Source organism: Schistocerca serialis, chromosome 1 (genome assembly GCF_023864345.2).
Source record: "Schistocerca serialis cubense isolate TAMUIC-IGC-003099 chromosome 1, iqSchSeri2.2, whole genome shotgun sequence".
Lineage (NCBI taxonomy): Eukaryota > Metazoa > Arthropoda > Insecta > Orthoptera > Acrididae > Schistocerca > Schistocerca serialis.
Window position 1 is genome coordinate 916558865 of NC_064638.1, and position 24058 is coordinate 916582922.

The following is a 24058-nucleotide window of genomic DNA, read 5'->3' on the forward strand; positions in this document are numbered from 1 at the left end:
CTACATAACCTGCAGTTCCAGGAGAGGATCTCACCAGAATGCCCACGGGCTTCCCCACTGCATTCCTCCCAGTGAAAATACTTTGAACAAGTCTCACACCGCAATCCACTACTCACTAACCTATGGCAAAGCCCACACTTCTCACTCATGGTAAAATTTTACAGTTATTGAAACAAGAAAACAACTTTATCTAAGTTCTGCTACTACAATAAGAAGATGCTAAAAACTGACTACAATAATCACAAACTTGCTCTACAAGGGAAGTAACTACTATTATAGACAGTATTAATCAACAACAAATGAGAATATAACAAAATACTACCACAGAAAGAAAATCAAACGTCTAATGACACAGTAACGAAACTGAAAGCAGTTCGCAAAAATTTCTTCTGAAATTATTTCACCAGAAAACACCAAGATCAACAGTTGAAGACTACTAAAGTTCCTAAATAAACTACTATACACAATCAATTAATTAGTACTTAGCTTTTGATGCGACGCTACAGCTGCAACTGGTCAGCGCGGAATGTAAACACGGGTAAGAGGTTAAGTTGCTCGATACGAAACACTCCAAATATCAGGTCACAACACAAGAAAGGCAGAGGTGAGTGAAAAAACCACTAATAAGTCACTTACATAGGTAATATTATCATAAAAACCGTTAAAATATATATCTGAATCCTAAAAATATATGAAAACTTAGAGAGCAATCTCACACGCAGTCACACGCTTATGACGTCACACCAAAGATGTGACGTTTATGGTTTAGAGTGTCAAATTCCTTCCTTAATAAACCTATATTTGTACCTTGCTCATTTAGGACTTCATTTTGTTTATTTAAACTAGAATGTACCACACTTATTTCTTTTCTTAGGTTTTCACTCAGTTCCTTACTTAAAGAAGCCCCCTGGTCATCTATTTTATTATTTAATTGAGTATTCACTGTGTCTAGTTTAAGACTTTGAGCATTTAAAGTTGTATTTAGTTCCTTTCTTAAAGAAGTACTTTGAGCAGTAAATTCTTTACTTTAAGCATCTAATCTAGAATTTAATTCAAAACTCTGAGCTCTTAGATTTTTACTTAAAGTAGTAATTTGGGCGTTTTGGACTTTGATTAAACTCACTACTTCAGACCAGTCTGGAATTTCCCTAATCATTGTCATGGCCATGGCTGGTTCTGATAGTTGTCCAGTTCTTTTAGTATTATCCATATTCCCCTTACTTTTAGACTGAGTTATCATTTTACAAAATTCACCTCTGAGTATAATAACTATACTAACAGTCTATTATAGAACAGAGTCCTTAACTTCACACTCAATTAATTGTCTTACACTCAGTCGGCATAGAGTTTTAGACTGTATAGGTGAGCAGGTGTGTAATTGGAGCTGGTGAACAGCACAGGTGCCGGCAGCATTGAAGGTTGGTTTCAGCATCAGTGCCCGTTAACGGATATGAAGTCAGCACCGGTGAGCAGCAGCTGGCATCCTTGGCATCAGTTAATGGTTACGGGGTCCACATCCCCACAATGTGTGTGAGTGAGGGCTGCTTACTCACCACACTGTGTAACCTCCCCCTCACTTATCGACCTTAATGACAGTGAAAAATTAAACCGCGTGTTCCTAATGGAAATTTGGGAAAAGCAATTGTCACTGAAGTTAATCTGTCGGTAAAGAGGGAGGAAAGGGTTACATCTTAATGAAAGGAAAAATGCAAATGAAATTGGTGGGAATTAATTTTGAAAAGGGGTAAAGTTAATAAAGAAAGTAAATGTGCGGTCGTTACATTAACAATTAATTGGCATTAATTAGATATTTGAGATCTGGGGAAAATTATGGTCACCAGTCCTATGGACAACTACTATAATAACTGAAAATGAAAGATTAATGCACATATATTTAGCACTAAAAGCGTGGCAACTGAAGGTTGACACGTGTTGTGTGAAAACTGAATGTTTGTCAGAAGTAATAAATTTCGCTACACTCTGACTTAATTTAGGAGAAGAATTAATAAAACTGGAAAATTGAAAGTTAATTTAGTGATTGAAATTAATAGTGAACTTTGTTTCTGAAGCACTACGAAATTCAATAAAAGAGGGTTAGTCTTGGGCTACCTCAACAATCATTTCAAAAGCTACTTGAATCTACGCAATTTATAAATGAGATATTTCACTTTGAACTTGAATTAATTGATTCTGAACAATTAACAATAGTAAAATTTAGTACGTACCAAGCTGAGCTGCAGTCACAGGTAAGCTAAAATATGGTAACAAAACTCGCACTCTTAATTTGTGCTTGTGTAATCTAAATATTGTAGCCAGCTATGAATACTTTAACTGAACTTTGAAATTAAAGCAGTGAAATGGAATGATATTACTTTAATGCTGGTGTTTGAATTTCAACGACACTCGAGTTCATTCTGGAAAAAGGAGGGACCCTGTTTGGTAATGCAATTGGGACAATGAGCAACAAAGGTTCATGGTAGTTGCTGTAATTTTGTGATATGAACAGTTTGAACAGCTGAGGTCTGCCATACAGTTCTAAAGCTTTACATGCTTCCAGTCTTCCTTGTTGGTTGATTGAAGCTTTGAAGTTGTGGGTCAAGGAGGTGGCGACAGTCACTCATTGTCAGCCTTCGCTGTTGCAGAAGCTGGATGTTGGCGCGCCTTCTTCTCGACATGGTCACCAGGCGAAACGGGCTCTTGATGTGCGCCAGCTAATGCTTCCCGTCCACGACACCGTGTCAGAAACTATCATAGCAAGTCGAGCACAATTACATGCTGCCAAACCCCGAAAGCGCGGCAACTCACGGGAGTGTCACACAACACACCTGCTCCACTGCCCTACTTCAGCCAGACTCTCTCTGCCCGTGCTCCATGCGGCAAAGTTAACACTACCAAAGATCCTAAACACTTTGGTTCTCCACACGACCTATCGATGTAATCGTTCGATAGCATAGTTTTCCCTAGGCCAGACCCAGCGTAAAAATACAAATAATATTCACAAAACAAACCAATTATACATCAACATATATATAGACACACACAAATAGTAAAACAATTACAATATATAAATACACAGAAATGTCATACCTTCAGGTAACAAAATAAGGAAAAAATTTATAGTACAATAGATGGAAATAGGAGGATATGCATTTCCAGCATTACAACTGGATCTTTACCATAAAATGGATCTCATTGTAACTCTTCTTAGTCTAAACTGTTGAGATTTTCCTTGCGTCTTTTCTTGTATGGTATTTATTCATTCTCACCCCTTATTACCATTTATGCAGAATCCAACTCAGCGAAACAATTTCCCTGCCTTGTTGCTATTGGTTGCCATAGCAACTCACAATGTGTTATTATCTTGATTTTGTTTGAAAATTCCTCTTTCTTTAAGTCCTCATCATGTCGGTCACCATGTTCTAATGGTTTCGGCAACAAGAGAAGCAGTGCAAAACTGGATTGCAGGCTTCACACTTCTCTTACTATAGTTGACTTACTTGAAACATTTAGCCGATCCTCTTTCATGGATATGTAGCTGTGCCAATCTCCACAACTTCTTCTCTGAAGAAATAATACTCGTCTGATGCAACTCTTGAGTTCCCATTATAAACTTCCATCCTGCACACACAGACAAGTGTTGTGCAGTAAATAGGCTCTCTCTCTCACACACACTTATCTTTAAAACATCATGTGTTTGAGGTGGCAGAAGGTCGAGTGGTTCTAGAATTCACATGGAAATTCTTGAATCACTACAAGTTCATCAGTTAATGCAACACCTGTTAAAAATGCTCAGTGTATAAATGATACCCTGATCGCCCTGTAGCATTTCTGATAGTAGGCAGCAATTGAAGAACTATTCTCTCAGAAAAATTCAAGTCTGAATACACCAATGATTCTGTTATTGCCACTCCAAAATAGGGTATCAAACTGAAAAAATAGCCATTTGATGGATCCAAACTCTTCAGTCCCCATTTTGTTAGTTTTGAGGATTGTATGTTTTGAATAACACACAACCCCAGAATGATACTGTAGATTCATCAGCAGCTTAATACCTATATGGTTGATAAATTTTGAGAAACTTGCATGACAAGTAACCCAATACATTCTTCAGTTCACTCAGATGTTACTGAACCTGTGTACTGATATGTGTAGCATTCTCTGGATTAGAAACATGAAGTGCCCAGAAAATGTGCATCAATCACCTGTGAGTAAAACAGTCTGAAAAGAAGTCAGATGATTGTAACCATTCTCTTGAAAAAAAAAAGTCCTGCTAGTTCTTACACTTTTCTAATGCCATATTCAATAGAACATATTGGAGGAATTTAATTCCTACTGTGGTAAATTTCTTCAGTCCCACCATGCAGAATGTTGTGGAAGCAGTATCGTTATGTATTTTTACTGTAGTGTACCTGTTTGTTTGGTCTGATATTTGTTGAAATAGGTTGTCTGTAAAAATTGACTGAAAGAAAGCAATTGGTGACAATGGAACATCGCCAGTTCCAGTGACAAAACCACATTTTGAATTATCAAAAGGAAAATCTGTAAAGTCAGACTCATTTTCTCTCCACATTTGCCACAAATCTTCTGCTAAATCACTAGAAGATCACTCTCACTGTCATTATCACCCAGAAATTTCCTCTAAAAGCTGTAAAATCTCTTTCTCAGAAAGAACTAAACGTGAGGAATTAGCCATTGCACATGAGCGAACTTGATTGTAATAGTTCCAACACTCCCATCTACACAACTGGAACAGTTTGATACTGAATTAACACAGGTTCCCGTAGATGGTAGCATTAAGCACCACTGATGCCTAGTACTGTCAGAATCGTGAACTGAGCATGTGTGAGCCACAAGAAATTGTGTTGAATGAGGCTCAACATCGGAGCAGAAAACAGAATTCACAACATCGAGCACCACTTGACACTGGAAAGGATCAATATTTAATTTATTCCTGGTGCATTATACAACATGATTAACTTTTTAGCAAGTAGTTAAACTGTGTGTCAGACCAGTAGTTGAACATGCAACCATGCCTTTTTTGCTGTCACATGGTATCTATTACACAATGTGGGCATTCTTCAAGATACAATTTTAAGTTAACTCACCATTTGCTTTCTTCTTCTCCACTGAGTAAATGATTTAACTGGTGGGATACTGCCTCTGAAAGACAAATATTATACACACTGCTCAGACTGAATAACAGCAGCTAAATGAGATTGTTGTGTTTTCTGTTTCTATTCTATGTGTTACTTCTAATTTACAGTACAGTACAGTGTACTAAACATCCAGCAAAACAACCAACAGCTCAAAATGTCACGCAAAAATTGCATTATCCTACTCAAATACTAAATGTAACATTTTCAAAACAGGTATACTATACTACATTGTCACTAAAAATGCATTAAGCTGTCACATGTCAAGGAATGTGATAACTATTAAGATGCAGTTATATTTTGATGCTGTCTATATAAAAGTCCTTGTCATGCTTTTAGATGTTTATTGATCATATAATTGTAACAGAAGTCTAAACCAGCCACAATTTTGGTTTGAATAATCGATTTTTTCCACTGTTGTTTTATGCCCACATCCATCTTCAGACATATTTCATTAAGTCATATGTTAGAGACATTATAACAGTTTTTCATTCATTCAAATAAATTTAGGTTACAGCTAACAGTTCTAATTACATGTAGGCTACTTAACAAGTATGAAACAGGGTAAACACATGACCATAATTATATGTAATACTTCAAGTTCAACATCAGAAGCAATGCCATCTAAATAGTAACTCTTACAATAATTTAATTTATCAAATGTATCAATAGATGTAAGCTACTGTGACGATTTGAAAATGCATTTTCACATATGCCACCCATCTGCTGTGACAGACTGAGCAGACACATCAGCTGCCACACACAGCAGTGCCGACCACATGTAGCAGTAAGCAGTAGTATGTCTCATGCTTGCCTATTTGCCAAGCATGAAGTTTCTCCGAAAAAGCCATATGGCAGCAGGCATTCTACTCAGTGGCACTTCCTGTGGAGATGCCCAACAACATGCATCATGGGGTATGATCTCCCATGTCTTTTTTAGAATATTTCGTGCTTGCCTCTTTGCCAATCATGGGGATTTTGTAGGCATTCTAGTTCGTGTCACTTCCTGTGGGGATTCCTAGCAACACACACAGTGAGACATGATCTCTCAAGTTCTGTTAGTGTTTCTAAAATAATTTTGTTCTTGTGATATCAGATATTTAATTGGTTGCTATGTAATTAGTTTTATGGAGAGTTGATGGTAGAAAAACAAAGTGCTTTAGGTGATTTCAGTCATTCACGAAAACACTTTCCAGGGACTAAAGATTGTGTAATGGAGAATCTGACTATCAGAGTCTGCTGAACTGAACCAATTGAGAAAATTGCATTCCAAACCTTGTATCAGTTTGCAAAGGTGCAATACGATAACACAATTTGCACTGGCTGCACTAAGTAGGCACTGGACAATGATGGTATCAGAAAGTTATGGACTAGGAATAAATAATAACTGAGTGATTTCATGCACCCTATCCACTGAACAATAGTATTCTGTGAACAATTTTTACTAATTTGTGTGTTAAGGTCAATTAACTACATCCTGGAAACAAGGAGATCAGTTAATATAGACATTGCATGAAACAACTGTCCAACATACGTAGTCCAGAGCATTATTAATATTTTTCATTTTAGCATGAGACTTCCCTGTCCCACACCAGTGTTGATTTCAGAACTAATGGGGTTTTTCAAGCTATGTACCACACCCTATATGGTGCCAAACATTTGCTTATTCAAAATTGGGTGCCTATTGTTACTGCCAGCATCAGAGTAACCACTATGGCTTGTCAGTGACATTCTTTTTTTAAACTTCTTTTTTTTTCATGGTACATAGTAAGTTGTTACATGTGACATATGTCAGGGGCCACTCCCTCCCATCCATTCCTATGTAACATTTATTTATAACAGATTAGTTGGTGAAACATATTACTGTTCCCACACTGGTAACTCCATCTGAGTTCCACAACAGATGCCTAATGGACTTGGCATCATGGGCCGAGCCGGGAATGAGTTCGAAGCCAGTCAACACTCCCTTTGAACTTGACCATGGCTGATGACCAGACCCCCTGGCACCTCCCTATGAGGTAACAGCACCAATGCCACATTGCACGCATTTCTTAGCCAGCATGTCCCTCTGATGCAAAAGAGCACTGCTGCTGCACACTCCCCACCTTCAGCCACACAGCCAGCTTGTAGCACTGTCCACCTTTCAATCCACAGGATTCCCAGCACCGGTTTGCCTCTGTGGAAACAATTTTCACAGGCTCTTCAGTGATTAGCAAAACTATGGAGTTTGCTCTGATGGTCACAAAGCTAAAGCCTTCAATTCCTGTGGAAGCCTCCCCACACAAATTAGGTGCAGTGCTCACAAACATTATTTTCAACGGAGGAATGTACTGATATGTGGCCTTCAGAGCTCCTGCAATATCTTTCTAGTCTGGCCAAACACACAATAATTCCAAATGACTTGCTGCTCGCAAATTTGCTCATGTGCCTGCCCACCTGTCCACAATCATCTGTATGGCAGTATGGTAAAGGCTGTGCATGACTATATGAGTGTCAATGTGACAATTGTCACTGCTGGCATGATGTTTGAATCACTTAACATCGCAATCACCACCACACAACATTCTGATCCCTCTCTGCAAAGCTGTCCCCATGCACATCTAATGTTGGTTACCTCACCCCCCAACCCCTACAACACTCCCATGGTTCACGAGCTGTGGTGCAACCCACCTGGCATGACACGCACACCTCCTGTCCCCTGACCTGCAGCCACCAGTGTGTCTGCCATCCAGTCTAGTAGGATTGGGGTCACCAAGACACAAGCCATCTGTGCTGGTATAATCAGAACTTCAGCAATAATGCCATCAACTGTGTGTCATCCTGCACATGGCACCCAAACTCCAACAGTAGCTGCCAGCTGGAATCCCACAGGTGCTCAAAACCCTACCAGTTTGACATGAGGTCAGACCTCTCCATCTACCCCACCAGTTATTGCCTGCTGCTGGCTCCTTCCCACACTTTCCCCTACTCTTCAATGCAGCAAATGGTTCACCAATTGCCGCTTGCTGTTCCCATACCCGTTCTGTTGGTCTCAGCCTCAGAAGAGATTTTGCATGGACTTTACCATTGCTGACATTACAGACCCCATCCTCATCACTGATTTCATCACACATTATGGACTTCTCCTTAAACACGTGAACAGCCATGTCATTGACAGCACTTCCCACCATTCTGCACCCTGATACTCCTGTACCACACACCACTCACTTCGCCATTAGACAGTTATCCTATTCTGGATCCTTTTCTGGCATCCTTTCTGAATTCCACTCCTCACCTGCCCCTCCTGTGCCCCCATGAGTTAACACCATAATATGGTGCACTGCATTGCAGTGACCGTGGATCCCTCAGTTTTCTGCCACCCATGCCACCTCCCTCCTGAAAACTGCCAGATTGTACAGGTCGAAACCATGGCAGTCATTGCTGCTGAGGTGTTGTGCCTCTCAAAAAGCCCTGAGCCTCTTGTTGCACCTTATCCCCAAAAAGCCCAGGGCTTAACATACTGGTGACTTCTGTGCCCTCAACAAAAGGATGGTTCCCGGCCCTTAACTGGTTCTGCTATTGTGGAGCTACAGCAACAAGCTGTCAGGTGCTACCATGTTTAGAAAACCGGACTGCTCAGAAACTTTTATGCAAATTCTTTTCACCCCAGAAGACGTGGAAAAGATGGCAATAATCACACCTTTCAGTCTATTCAAAAGTGTCTTTCTGCCATCAGGACTTCAGAATGCCACCAAAACCTGGCAACATTTTCTTCATAACTTCCTGGGCAGCACCTCAGGTTGCATTGCACACTTTGATGATGTCCACATTTATTCATACAATCCAGCTGAGCGCCATCACCTCCTCTGAGAGGTTTTCTCCTTCCTCCAAATGGCGAGAGTGATAATCATTCTTAGAAAAGGCATTTTCAGTGTTCCAGAGATTGGCATGGAATATCACCAACGGGCTCCTGCACACTACACGAGAAGACCCATGATGTCACTGAGTTCCCATACTCTAAAATGTTTAAGGAGCTCTACAGATTCTTCAGGGAGGTAAATTTTTACCGATACCACCTAAGAATGCATCTAACATCCAGAAACTGCTCACTACTACCTTCAGGGCAACTGCACCAATGGCAGCAGGCCCATTCCCTGGACAGCCAAAATGACAATGAACTTTGAGCTCACAAAACAAAGTCTTTGCAATGCTTCCGTATTAGCACACCACCATCCATCCCCCATTCCCCCCAACAGTTGATGCAGATGCCAGCCAATCCACCATCATCCCTGTTCTACAGCAATGTGTCAAAAGTGCTTGGCAGCTGCCGGCATTTTTCTCTGTGAAGCTATTGAACTGAAACTGTGGTGGACCACACATGACCAAGAACTTCTTGCCTTATATGAAGTGATAAAGTATTTCTGCCCTCAACTAAAAGACACCCAATTACAGTGTTCCTCTGTCCCCTCACCACAGGTTTCTGCTGAAAAGACAGCAGCCAAACTGCCCCTCAGTCATAACCCCAGAAAGAATACATTGCACAGTTCACAACTGACATATGACATATGGCAGGTGCCGACAATATTAGTCACTCTTGTGCCATTACAGCCCCCCTCGATTACACTGCCCTGGCAGCCATCCAGGTAGCCAACAACAAATTACACAAACTGATAAGCGACCCCACCAGCAGTCACAACCTTCAACCAAGTGCAATCCCAGGTATGGTGTTGTAAATTTGGTGTGATTTCTGCATGAGTTCTGACCACCCAGATGGTCCTAATGCATGCATATGGCCCTACCTACCCCCTGACTTCTGCTGGCCAGCTTTTGAGCACGTCCACAGTTTGTCTCACTATGGTGTTTGTGCACCCATGACTCTTGTGCAAGAACACTTCGTACAGACTAGCATATATTAGGATTTCACCAGATGGGTGCTCGCTTGCTTTCCTTGTAAGTACGCCAAAGTGGGACACCACATCTACATATCAGTCCCCTCTTTCCCTCTTGTTGATAACCATCTCTCTGATATCCATACTGATGTTGTTGAAATCTTCCCATTATCAAATGGCCACAGGCATATGCTCACTGTCATAGATGGATTCACCCAGTTGTCGGAGGCTGTATGACTGCCTGACATTATGGCAGACACAGTGGCTATGGCTCTCACATACATTTTGATCTCATATTCTGGATGCCCTGCTATGTTACAGCAGACTACAGATGACAGTTCACATCAGGCCTATTTAAAACATTAGCTGCAACATGCAGCACACTTGTTTATTTCATGACCAGTTACCACCCTGCTGCAAACGGCTTGGTGGAGAGATTCCACAGAACACTGAATGTTGCCCACAGATGGCATAATATAAACTGGTCTACCACCCTACCACTAGTTCTCCTAGGTTTGCAAGTGCCACACAAAGTGTAGTGTTTCGAGAATTTCTGCATAAATTCTAGAACCACTCAGCCTTTACCATCTCGAACACATGATATTTTAGATGTGAGTGTGGGATGATGGAATCCTACCCACTGCGCATCACGTGCTTGTGTGTGCAGGTTTGAAATTCAGTTGCGAGAAGAATGTCAGTCAAAAGGCAACGACAAGTACTTGTCTGGCAATCCATGGAAGTTTTAGTGAAAGTTTTTGTTTGTTTCTAATGTTTGGAGACACAAGAGGTTTATGAAGCAGTATATATTTATATGAAGAGTGAGATTTGTAATATTTCTTAAGTTCAAATATACTTTGTTAGTAGAAGCAAATGAAATTGGTATGTCTACTTATTTTTATAAGTAGAGAGAGTCTGAAGAATTTCTTGTACCTAGCAGCATACTTCAGAGAAGAAAGTGAAATAGAGTTTGAAGCAGCAGGCTAACCAGCAAGGAAAGTCGGCTGAGCATGTCAAGTAAGTCATCTTGTAAATGAGGTGGAAGTTAGTATATTTACTTCACATTTAATTTGTTGTCCAAAGCCATTAAAACGTGGCAACCAGTAAGCAAGCACTGAAAAAACAGCAATTCTAAGACCAAAAAATGAGAAAATAAGCTTTTGTATGTTGGCACAGCAACTAAACCAAATATGACACATAATTTACTTGGAGACAACGGAACAAGCTCAAGAATTTAAAGGAGCAAAATTTTGAATTTAGAGATAGAGAAGAAGATTCCAGTGTGTTTCTCTAAGAAGCAATACACCTAGAACACTATGATTAAGAGGATCTGGTGTGGGGAGTGTAGAGCTCTCATATACATTGTGAGGACACAGACGCGGAAACCAACATCTGATGCTGACGGCACCAGTTGCTGTTCACCGGTACTGACCTGCCTCCGCATCCACTCACTGACACAGTGTAAATTCTCCACCAGGTGAGTGGAAAACAGGACTTTACTGTTTTAGTACAAAGTGGTAGAAACTGTTCAGTGAATTTTATTAGGGTAGTTACCATACTTAAAGTTAGTTAAATGCTCACAAGTTCTAAAGCTTGCAAGAATATGGATAACATACTACAAGTCGAGGAAACTCAAGAACTAGCTATGGCCATGAGAGTAGTAGAGGAGTGCCAGACTGGGCTGATGTAGTAAACTTAATCAAAGCCCAAAGTGGAGCTTTAAATGCAATTCCAAGTGAAAAACTAGGTTCAGTACATTCTCAACTGAATGCCCAGAGTGAAGCATTAAATGCTCAAAATGCAACTCTAAGTGAAAAATTAGAATCAGTAAATTCTCAATTAAATGCCCAAACAACAAATTTAGGATGGTTAAATACTAAAGTTGACTCACAAAGCAAAGAATTTAGTAAACTACGTGAAGGCATGGATGCTTTAATGAATTCGACGCCTTAAATAGTAAGGTAGAGAATTTAAAATTAGATTTAAAGAATGAATTGACTACTTTCTTGACTATTCATGTAAATCAAATGTTTACTGACTTCAGCCAGAAAGAGAGAGAGAGATAGTTTTCAGAATATGTCAAAAAGCTTAGGACTGAATATTGAAGATAAATATAACAGTGTAGAATTGGAGCTTAATGAAAAGTTAGGATCCTTTGAAAATGTGTGTAATATTAAACTTAATGCTGTAAAGCAAGGTTTGAGTACTATGAAAGAGAGTGTCGATAAGCAGGATAATTTAATGCTAATAATCCAATTGCAAATTACAGGTGTTAATACACGAGCGGATAATGTGGAAAGGAACTTCAAAAGAAATTAGTGAACTCTGATATCATAAATATAAGTAGTTTGGAATAAAATGTTGAAGAAATTATAGATCAACAAGTTACAGAGAGAGTAACATCCGGAAACATCTCCTGTTTTATCTTCTGAACTTAATGATACCAAGAAAGGTATAGATTACCTATGGAAAGAATTCAAGCTTATCCAGGATAAAGTAGACAAAAGGGTAGCTTCGCCTAATGTGGTATTAATTAGTAAAGTGATGACCGATCTGCAACAGGGGGCTAATTCAGTGCTATCCAGGCAATTCCCCAAATTTCAGCCCAGTGGAGACGTACATCCGACACATTTATTGAAAAAGCTTAACCAAGCTTTGCCAAAAAATTGGAAAGACTCTAAAAGGATTGAATCTGCTGTGGGTTACCTTCTAGGAGAAGCCTCAGAATGGGGAACCGTGAATATTGAGAATTTTTCTTCTTGGGGACACTTCCAAAAGAAGTTTAAAGAGAAATACTGGTCTGCTAGTGCGCAAGAAAAATTAACATCAGATCTTTGGGATCCAAAATTTTACAATAATACTTGGGGTACAAGGGGGAAGTATTTTGATTGGCATCCAACATGGGTGAAGTATTTAGATAAGCTGATGGAAGAAGAAGGATTGATATGAATTTTAATTAGATGATTACCCATATATGCAATAAAAGACATCTTATGTAGTGGCCGGAAAATGGTAGAAGAGTTGTTATCTTTTGTTGACGCACTATATGCCATAAATAAGAACTGTAATGGTGTAACTTTACACCAAGGGGAAAATCTGAACTATAAAAGAAATAGAGGAAATAATTTTAGAAAGCATGAAGTAAACCTTGCAAAAGTACACCATTACAATAAGCAAAATTGTAGCGTCAATTACCAAAAGAAGCATCCACATTCAAATCTAAATCTGCTAACTTCTCAAGAATTCATACTGAGTAACCAGGGAACACTGAAGGGAAATGTAGTATCTTGTTTCGGTAATCAACCCATAATGAGTGGTAATGAGGAAACAATGGTTCAATCTGGATCCAGGGCCGGGTGTTAATTTCACACACAGAATACCTACAAAGGAATGGTTAATTCTTGAAGAACCAAGCTTAGTTACTAGTAACCCACAACCTACAATAGTAGGGACAGTGGAAACTTCAGAGGTTAACATATTTATAGATTCAGGAAGTGAGGTATCGCTCATCTCAAACGCATTTTTTAATTCATTACATAGTAAACAACACATACCATTGACAGGAGTACATATAGTCAGAATAACAGGAACAAAAAGTAAAATTGTGAAATACAAAACTCAAGTGAACTGTCATACTGAAAATATATTATTTCATCAAACACTATTAATAGTAGAGAATATTAATAGAGATATATTATTTGGTTTAGATTGGTTATTAGAGTTTAAAGTCATCCTAAACTTAGATAAAAACCTTCTTTGTTTTGGTAAAGGGGCTAATAAATGTTGGGCACCATTTGTGACAGACAGTTACATTGGAAAACAAACAATTGAGTGTCAGTGTCTGAGATTAAGAGCTACAGCACAATTGTCACCAAAGATTGATAATGTGAGTCAAGAAGTACATCGAACTGATACATAAACCAAGTTAATGAACCCCTAATTTTAACAGAACAACAAAGATGAGATTTATATAAAATTTTAATGGAGTATGAAGTAGTGATTTCCAATCATCCAGGTAATGTCAGTGACTACATCTGTAAGTTCAAAATCAAAGATGACACACCATTCTTTTGCAAACTGTATCCAATACCAGTAAGTTTGAAAGAAGCAATTAGGGATGAAATCAACAAAATTATTGATAACAGTAGAACGAAGTTCTAGCATAATGAACAATCCTCTGGTCGTGGCGAAAAAAGCTACAGGGGGGGGGAGTATGATTAGTGTTAGATGCTCGTACATTGAATAAATATATAGAGACAGACCACTTAATATTGATGAAATGTTATCCAAATTTGAAAAGACAAGGCTCTTTAGCATGATGGATTTGACTGTGAGATATTGGCAAATAAAGTTAAATCCAGAATCTAAACAGTAGACAGCATTTTTGTTTGACGGTAAATCATATTATTGCAATGTATTGCCATTCGGACTTAATATCTCTGTGTCCGTATTTATATGTGCATTATATGAGGCACTAGGGAGAGAGTTATAGAAAGATTTGATAATATATGTAGATGATATCCTGATAATATCACCTACTTAAGAAGAACATTGTTTAACTTCGTGAAGAATATGAAAAAATTTAAAGAGAAATGTATAACAGTGAAACTATCTAAATCGCACTTTGTGCTTCAAGAACGTAAGTTCTTAGGTCATATTGTAGGGGTACAGGAAATTAGACTGGACCCTGAAAGCGTCGGAGCTATCAAAGAATGTCCTCACCCAAGAAACGTAAGACAGTTAAAAGGATTTATAGGTATGGCTGGGTACTATTGATGGTACATATGAGGGCAAGAGCTAAATGACCTGAGAATTTTATATTTATTGAGAAAGGGAGTACCGTGGACTAGAGATCAAGGTGCCAATGATGCGTTTGAAAATTCAAAAGTGTGCTTGTTGAATCACCCATATCACATCATCCGGTTTGGGCAAATAATTTAAATTGTCAACAGATGCATCTAATTGTGGTGTGGCTGCCAAACTTTTTCAAGGGGATTGGGATCCAAATAGTGTAAAACACAGAACCATAGCTTTTGCAAGTTGTAGCCTAAATAATCATGAATTAAATTACACAGCTACCAAAAAGGAACTTTTGGCAACTGTATGGAGTATTCAAAAATTTCACACACTAGTAATAAGACCTGAAATCCATGTTTATACAGATTACCCTTTCTAATGAGTAGTCGATTATTACACAGTAGGATAATGTGATGGATGCTTTTCCTACAGGAAAATGATATTAGGACACAAATACAATATGTAAAAGGTTCTGAAAATATAGTACCTGACGCTTTGTGTAGGCTATGCATAGGAATGGAAGAATTAAAATGTAAGGAAGGACCTGGCGTTATTTTTTTGCCATTAATTTTATGTCAGCAGAAAGGAAATGGCTCAAAGAATAACAGAAAATATCCATCATGACCCCTATTTAACAGAAATATTTTCTATATTTATCCAAAACTCCTTACCTCCTAATAAATTAGGAAAATGGAAAATTATGGGTAATAACTTATTTTGGAGAGACAGCACAACATCACAGCATTGGCGCTTATGTATTTCAAAGGTGATGGAAAATGCACTTGTGTAGTATGTTCATACAGGATATGGACACTATGGAATCAAAAAGTGTATAGCCCATATGAATAAGTTTTATTATTTTAAGAACTCAGGCATAGAATAGCATCTTTTATAAGAACTTGTGAAATTTGCCAGAAAGTGAAAGAGAATAATTATCTTCTAAAACACAAAATGTATCTTATTATTCCTAAGTCATTGCACGACCTTATAGCGGCAGATTTTTTTGGAACAGTTCCAAAACGAAAGGGAGGGATATCATACATTTTGGTCATTGTAGAATGCAGGTCAAAGTATGTTAAACTATATCTTATTAAAAAAGCGAATACGCAAACAGTTATACACTGTTTACAACAACACTTTCTAGAAGTAGGTAAACCAAAATGGTTTCTTACAGCTAATGGACCACAGATTGTAAGTAACGCCCTTAGGGAATTCCTAGCATGGGATGTAATTTGTCAGGTGTTAATATCCAATTATAACCCATCATCAAACCCGTGTAAACAAGTAATGAAGCAAATTGGAAAATTATGTCATACTTACTGTCATGAGAAACATACTTTGTGGACAACAAAAATTAAGGAGTGGCTACGAAGACTTTCCCGGCATAATAATTGATAATATTCTTCTTGGGTAAGCAGCCGGATCATAATGTCTTCATGACACAGTATTTCCGCGGTCCAACTGGCCGCCATCTTCAGGTGAGAGTGCTGGTGCACGCTCTCGCCGGAACTGACTTCCTAGCGCAAGCTGCGGCCCCTATATAGGCAGCAGAAGACCCACAACGCGTGCGCAAGAAGGTGCCATAACTGCCCTCTAGCGTAGTAAACATACCGCGCCGCCAGTGGTGGAAAAGGGCGAAATCAAGATATCGCTGTCAAAAATTAAAAATTTTTTTATTACGACGATCGAAACACAGACCGTTGCTTTTTGATGTCAGATAACACCAGGTCCCAAGTCTTACTTAAAAGATAGCCCTTGTCTCTATTAATAAGATTGTCAGATAAACGAATCTCCATGGATTCTTTTAAAACACAGTCCCAATAGCGAGATGCAGGGGCAACCATTTGTGTCTTGTCATAGAGCATTCTGTGTCCCTCGGTGAGACAGTGCTCTGCCACTGCAGATTTCTCAGGTTGAAGCAGCCATGTGTGCCGCTGATGCTCAACACATCGGTCCTGAATGGTCCGGATTGTCTGCCCAATATAAGCCTTCCCACAGTGGCAAGGGATCTTGTACACACCGTGCTTCCTCAAACCCAAGTCATCCTTTACAGAGCCAAGGAGCGCTCTAATCAGGGCTGGCGGACGAAAAATACTTTTGATATGGTATCTTTTCAGAATTCTTCCTATCTTTGAGGAAATGCTCCCAGCAAAAGGCAGAAAAGCCACCGATTTGCAGGTATCTTCTGGTGGTTCAGGCGAAGGTCCAAACTGGAAAGCACGATGGATCTGTTTATCTGTATAGCCATTCTGCTTGAACACCACCTTAAGATGGTCCAGTTCTTGTGTCAAGTTTTCTCCATCTGAAATGGCATAAGCTCTTCTCGCCAACGTCCGCAGGACCCCCGTACACTGGAACGATGGATGACAGCTAGAAGCATGCAGGTAACGGTCCGTGTGTGTAGGCTTTCGATAAACACTGTGTCTCAGTGTCCCATCATCCTTTCTGTACACCAGAACATCCAGAAACGGAAGCTTTCCATCACTTTCCACCTCCATGGTAAACTTGATGCTAGGATGCAGTGAATTAAAATGATCTAGGAGGCAGTCAAGAGCTTCTCTCCCATGAGGCCACACCATAAACGCATCGTCAACGTACCTCCAGAAACAAGTTGGTTTTAAGGACGCCGTCTTCAGCGCCATGTCCTCAAAATCTTCCATAAAAAGATTGGTGACTATTGGGGACAATGGGATCCCCATAGCCACTCCGTCAGTCTGTTCAAAATATTTGTTATTAAATAAAAAGTACGTCAACATCAGCATGTGGCGACAAAGCCTGGTTGTTTCCTCATCCAGTTTCTCACCAATTAATTGCAAGGATTCTTCCAGAGGAACCCGGGTAAAAAGCGATACGACATCAAAGCTCACAAGTAAATCCAAGGGACTAAGGCACAAGGACTTTAATCTCTGAATAAACACTATAGAATTAGAAATGTGATGTTCGCATTTACTGACTTGAGGGCCAAGAACAGATGCTAAATACTTGGCTAGATTGTAGGTAGGAGCACCCAAATTACTCACGATTGGACGAAGCAGGGCCCCTTTCTTATGAATCTTGGGTAGACCATATAATCTCGGTGGCACGGCAGCACCAGGACGAAGTTTTTTGAGAACGTCATCAGGTAAAAAACTCTTCTTCAGCAGTGAAAGCGTCTTCCGTTTTATCCATTCAGTTGGGTCATCCTACAATGTTCTGTATGCTGAGTCTTCAAGTAAGAGATCCATCTTTCCCAGATAATCATCACATGACAGAAGAACTGTTGCGTTCCTTTGTCTGCTGGTAGAACTACCAGATCTTCGTCTTCTCTAATGGACCGGACGGCTGCCCTTTCGAGAGAGGAGATGTTACTCCGCGGAGGCAGCGCCCGCTGCAATGTATGTGAGACCTCTTGCCTAATCTCTTCAGCTTGGTCCTCCGAAAAGCTGGACACTGCTTGTTCGACTGCGCAGATGATTTCGGTGATAGGCACATTCCTTGGTGTAGGGGCAAAATTCAGGCCTTTCTCCAACACTGACAGCGTGGCATTGTCCAGATCTTTACTCATGAGGTTAATCACTGTCTGTCGACGGGTGTTGTCAACAGATATCGTGGGTTGAGAAGAAAGCCGTTGAAACTTCGAAGACTGTTTCATGACGGCGCTCCTACGTGTCCAATCTGATAGTGCACAAGAAGAACTATCCACCCATTCCCAGGATGCGTCTGACAGCAGCAATGATAACTCCAAGTGCAAGAAAAGTAAATCCTTGGATATGAGATCCAGTTGTCTTCGAGTGAAGCGAATGCACTCCTTGACTATGGCGAAACTGGCACGCTTCTTGAAGTTGTTGGCCTTTTTCGTATCAATAAAATGCACAAATCTAGCAAACTTAGGTATTACTCTTCCATTGCAGCATCTCAGCAAAAAGGCGAGGGCACTCACAACTTGCTTTTCTTCTTATGAAGTTTATCAAACTTCTTCACACGTTCCACCATCTCCTCCCCGTAGAGGCTTCTGATGTGGCTACGAAGGCTTTCCCGGCGTAATAATTGATAATATTCTTCTCGGGTATGCAGCCGGATCATAACGTCTTCATGACACAATATTTCCGCGGTCCAACTGGCCGCCATCTTCAGGTGAGAGTACTGTTGCACGATCTCGCCGGAACTGACTTCCTAGTGCAAGCTGCGGCCCCTATATAGGCCACAGAATACCCACAACGCGTGCTCGAGAAGGTGCCGTAACTGCCCTCTAGCACAGTAAACATACCGCGCCGCCAGTGGTGGAAATAGGCGAAATCGAGATATTGCTGTCAAAAATTAAAAAATATTTTTTATTCCGATGATCAAAACACAGACCATTGTTTTTTGATGTCAGTTGTTTTTTAATTTTTGACAGCAATATCTCGATTTCGCCTATTTCCACCGGTCCATTAGAGAAGACGAAGATCTGATAGTTCTACCAGCAGACAAAGGCAACGCAACGGTTCTTCTGTCATGTGATGATTATCTGGGAAAGATGGATCTCTTACTTGAAGACTCAGCATACAGAACATTGCAGGATGACCCAACTGAATGGATAAAACGGAAGACGCTTTCACTGCTGAAGAAGAGTTTTTTATCTGACGACGTTCTCAAAAAACTTCGTCCTGGTGCTGCCGTGCCACCGAGATGATACGGTCTACCCAAGATTCATAAGAAAGGGGTCCCGCTTCGTCCAATCGTGAGTAATTTGGGTGCTCCTACCAACAATCTAGCCAAGTATTTAGCATCTGTTCTTGGCCCTCACGTCGGTAAATGCGATCATCACATTTACAATTCTATGGTGTTTATTCAGAGATTGAAGTCCTTGTGTCTTAGTCCCTCGGATTTACTTGTGAGCTTTGATGTCGTGTTGCTTTTTACCTGGGTTCCTCTGGAAGAATCCTTGCAATTAATTGGTGAGAAACTGGATGAGGAAACAACCAGGCTTTGTCGCCACGTGCTGACGTCGACGTACTTTTTATTTAATGACAAATATTTTGAACAGACTGACGGAGTGGCTATGGGGAGCCCATTGTCCCCAATAGTCACCAATCTTTTTATGGAAGATTTTGAGGGCATGGCGCTGAAGACGGCGTCCTTAAAACCAACTTGTTTCTGAAGGTACGTTGACGATACGTTTATGGTATGGCCTCATGGGAGAGAAGCTCTTGACCGCCTCCTAAATCATTTTAATTCACTGCATCCTAGCATCAAGTTTACCATGGAGGTGGAAAGTGATGGAAAGTGTATACTAAGGAAAAGTAGCACAAAAAAGTTAGATTGCAAAGTAGATTACCCATGCGTCATGAACACCTGAAGTTTATGATTGAAAATGAGGAAAGAGACCTTACAATTTCTAAATACTAGGAAAGCTGTCTGAAATATGAATAAATGCTCATGTCTGAATATCAAAGTAAAGTAAGAACAGAATAAAGAAACACTCAGGTAAAGAGTGTTCTAAAGAAAAAAAAGAGATTGTTGAAGTGAAAAATGTACGTATAAACATGTGTAAGAAAAGTACACTCCTGGAAATGGAAAAAAGAACACATTGACACCGGTGTGTCAGACCCACCATACTTGCTCCGGACACTGCGAGAGGGCTGTACAAGCAATGATCACACGCACGGCACAGCGGACACATCAGGAACCGTGGTGTTGGCCATCGAATGGCGCTAGCTGCGCAGCATTTGTGCACTGCCGCCATCAGTGTCAGCCAGTTTTCCGTGGCATACGGAGCTCCATCGCAGTCTTTAACACTGGTAGCATGCCGCGACAGCGTGGACGTGAACCGTATGTGCAGTTGACGGACTTTGAGCGAGGGCGTATAGTGGGCATGTGAGAGGCCGGGTGGACGTACCGCCGAATTGCTCAACACGTGGGGCGTGAGGTCTCCACAGTACATCGATGTTGTCGCCAGTGGTCGGCGGAAGGTGCACGTGCCCGTCGACCTGGGACCGGACCGCAGCGACGCACGGATGCACGCCAAGACCGTAGGATCCTACGCAGTGCCATAGGGGACCGCACCGCCACTTCCCAGCAAATTAGGGACACTGTTGCTCCTGGGGTATCGGCGAGGACTATTCGCAACCGTCTCCATGAAGCTGGGCTACGGTCCCGCACACCATTAGGCCGTCTTCCGCTCACGCCCCAACATCGTGCAGCCCGCCTCCAGTGGTGTCGCGACAGGCGTGAATGGAGGGACGAATGGAGGCGTGTCGTCTTCAGCGATGAGAGTCGCTTCTGCCTTGGTGCCAATGATGGTCGTATGCGTGTTTGGCGCCGTGCAGGTGAGCGCCACAATCAGGACTGCATACGACCGAGGCACACAGGGCCAACACCCGGCATCATGGTGTGGGGAGCGATCTCCTACACTGGCCGTACACCACTGGTGATCGTCGAGGGGACACTGAATAGTGCACGGTACATCCAAACCGTCATCGAACCCATCGTTCTACCATTCCTAGACCGGCAAGGGAACTTGCTGTTCCAACAGGACAATGCACGTCCACATGTATCCCGTGCCACCCAACGTGCTCTAGAAGGTGTAAGTCAACTACCCTGGCCAGCAAGATCTCCGGATCTGTCCCCCATTGAGCATGTTTGGGACTGGATGAAGCGTCGTCTCACGCGGTCTGCACGTCCAGCACGAACGCTGGTCCAACTGAGGCGCCAGGTGGAAATGGCATGGCAAGCCATTCCACAGGACTACATCCAGCATCTCTACGATCATCTCCATGGGAGAATAGCAGCCTGCATTGCTGCTAAAGGTGGATATACACTATACTAGTGCCGACATTGTGCATGCTCTGTTGCCTGTGTCTATGTGCCTGTCGTTCTGTCAGTGTGATCATGTGATGTATCTGACCCCAGGAATGTGTCAATAAAGTTTCCCCTTCCTGGGACAATGAATTCACGGTGTTCTTATTTCAATTTCCAGGAGTGTATATTGCTATGATATGAAATGTTGTTTTGAGTGATATTATTTACATAATGATTGTGTATAAAATAATGCGTGTCTGAGCTGAGGGGGCATGTAGTGTTTCAAGAATTTCTACATAAATTCTAGAATCACTCAGCCTTCTACCGTCTCAAACACATGATATTTTAGATGTGAATGTGGGATGATACAATCCTACCTACTCTGCATCACATGTTTTAGTGTGTAAGTTTGAAATTCAGTTGCGAGAAGAATGTAGATGCGGCAGTCGAACAGCAGTGACAAGTACTTGTTTGGTGATCCATGGAAGTTTTAGTGAAAGTTTACAGAAGAACCATGGAGCTTCTATGTTATTCTGTGCTAATTGTGTGTGACCATTGTTATAATAACGAGAACAGTTGAGAAGGTACTCTTGAGAAAGCTCTTGTCTTAGCCTTTTTGAAGGGAAGGAATATATCCTGATTCATGTTGACACTGGACATGGTGTTTAAGTCAACTTTCTCTTATATGTAAATTAGTTTTTTTCTAATGTTTGGAGACATGAGAGGCTTATGAAGCAGTATATATTTATATGAAGAGTGAGATTTATAATATGTCTGAAGTTCAGATATACTTTGTTTGTAGAAGCAAATAAAATTGGTGTGTCTACTTATTTTTATAAGAAGAGAGAGTCTGAAGAAATTCTTGTATCTAGCAGCATACTTCAGAGAAGAAAGTGAAAGAGAATTTGTAGCAGCAGGCTAACCAGCAAGGAAAGTTGGCTGAGCATGTCAAGTAAGTTCTCTCGTAAAAGAAGTGGAAGGTAGTATTTTTACTTCACACTTAAATTGTCATCCAAAGTGGTTAGAAAATCTGTGTCTGCTGCAGAAATCATATACGGGCAACCACTCATCTTCCCAGGAGATTTCATTGAGGACCAACCAGTGCTGACCACCAGCTAAGTTCCAGTCATTGTTCAGCTTCATGCACAAAGACCTCCATACATACAAGCATATTAGGCCCTGAGTGGATGCCAAACAGGCAATGCTCCACCCACAGTATTCTGGTCCACAGCTGATGCTCAAGATATAAGAGAAGATTTTTTTCTATCCACCTCCATCTACTGTCACCATAAGTTGTATACAGTGTACATTCCAAGCCCATACAAACCATCCAATATCAAGATTGAACTGTAAGCAGTATGCTAGCTGCTACCACCGGCCCAGCTGCTGAAGTGTAGGGCTCCATCCTGGAGGCCATGCTGCCACCCCCACCACCTCCTACACTGGCAGAGCTGGCCACAAGGCCTGTCATTGCCACACCCCAATTGCCAGACCCACACACCCCCATCCTACTTGGGTTGTGGGACACCTGCACTTTGCACCCATCATGGAGTGATTTTATAGGCCTCAGGGCCAACAATATTAAAGTTGAGCTTGATTCTATTTTGGGAGAGTCTGCTACTTCATTGTCAAGTGTAAAGTATTGGGTAGCTGAGTTCAAATGATGCCATCAGATCTGGCAAGATGAGCATCACAGTGGTTGACCAAATGAGGTGGCAACTGCAGAAACGGTGAAGAAAATCCACAAAGCAGTATTGGATGATCGTCAACTGAAAGTGCGGGAGCTAGCAGACATAGTAGGCATTTCAAAAAGTGAAGTACATTGCATAATATCTGAAAATTTGGACATATGAAAACTGTGTGCAAGGTTTCTGCCGCATTTGCTCACAGTCAAGCAGAAACAGTGTTGTGAAGTTGTTTCAATTGGGTGTTTAGCAAAGTTTCACAGCAACAAAGCCATTACATAACCATGGATGAAACATGAGTCCACCACTTCACTCCCGAGACACAAGAACAATCAAAACAATGGACACAAATTGGAGAAGCGACTCTAAAGAAGGCGATGACCGTTTCATCTGCAGGCAAGGTCATGGCGTCGGGTTTTTTGAATGCACATGAGATAATTTTCATTGACTATCTTGAAAAAGGAAAAACTATCAGTGGTGATTATTATGCAAACTTATTGCAATGTTAGAGCAAAGAAATCAAGCAAAAATGGCAGCATTTGGACAAAAAGAAAGTGTTGTTTCTTCAGGAATATGCACCAGCTCACAAGTCTGTTATTGCAATGGCCAAAATTAATGAATTAAAGCTTGAATTGCTACCTCATGCACCCTATTCGACAGATTTAGCCCCCTCTGATTATTTTCTGTTCCCAAACTTGGAAAAATGGCTCAGTGGTTGAAGATTAAAAAAAATAACTACGTTACGGTATGTTAGCAGTTAATGGCTATTTTGAGGAGTCAGACAGTTCTCATTATAAAA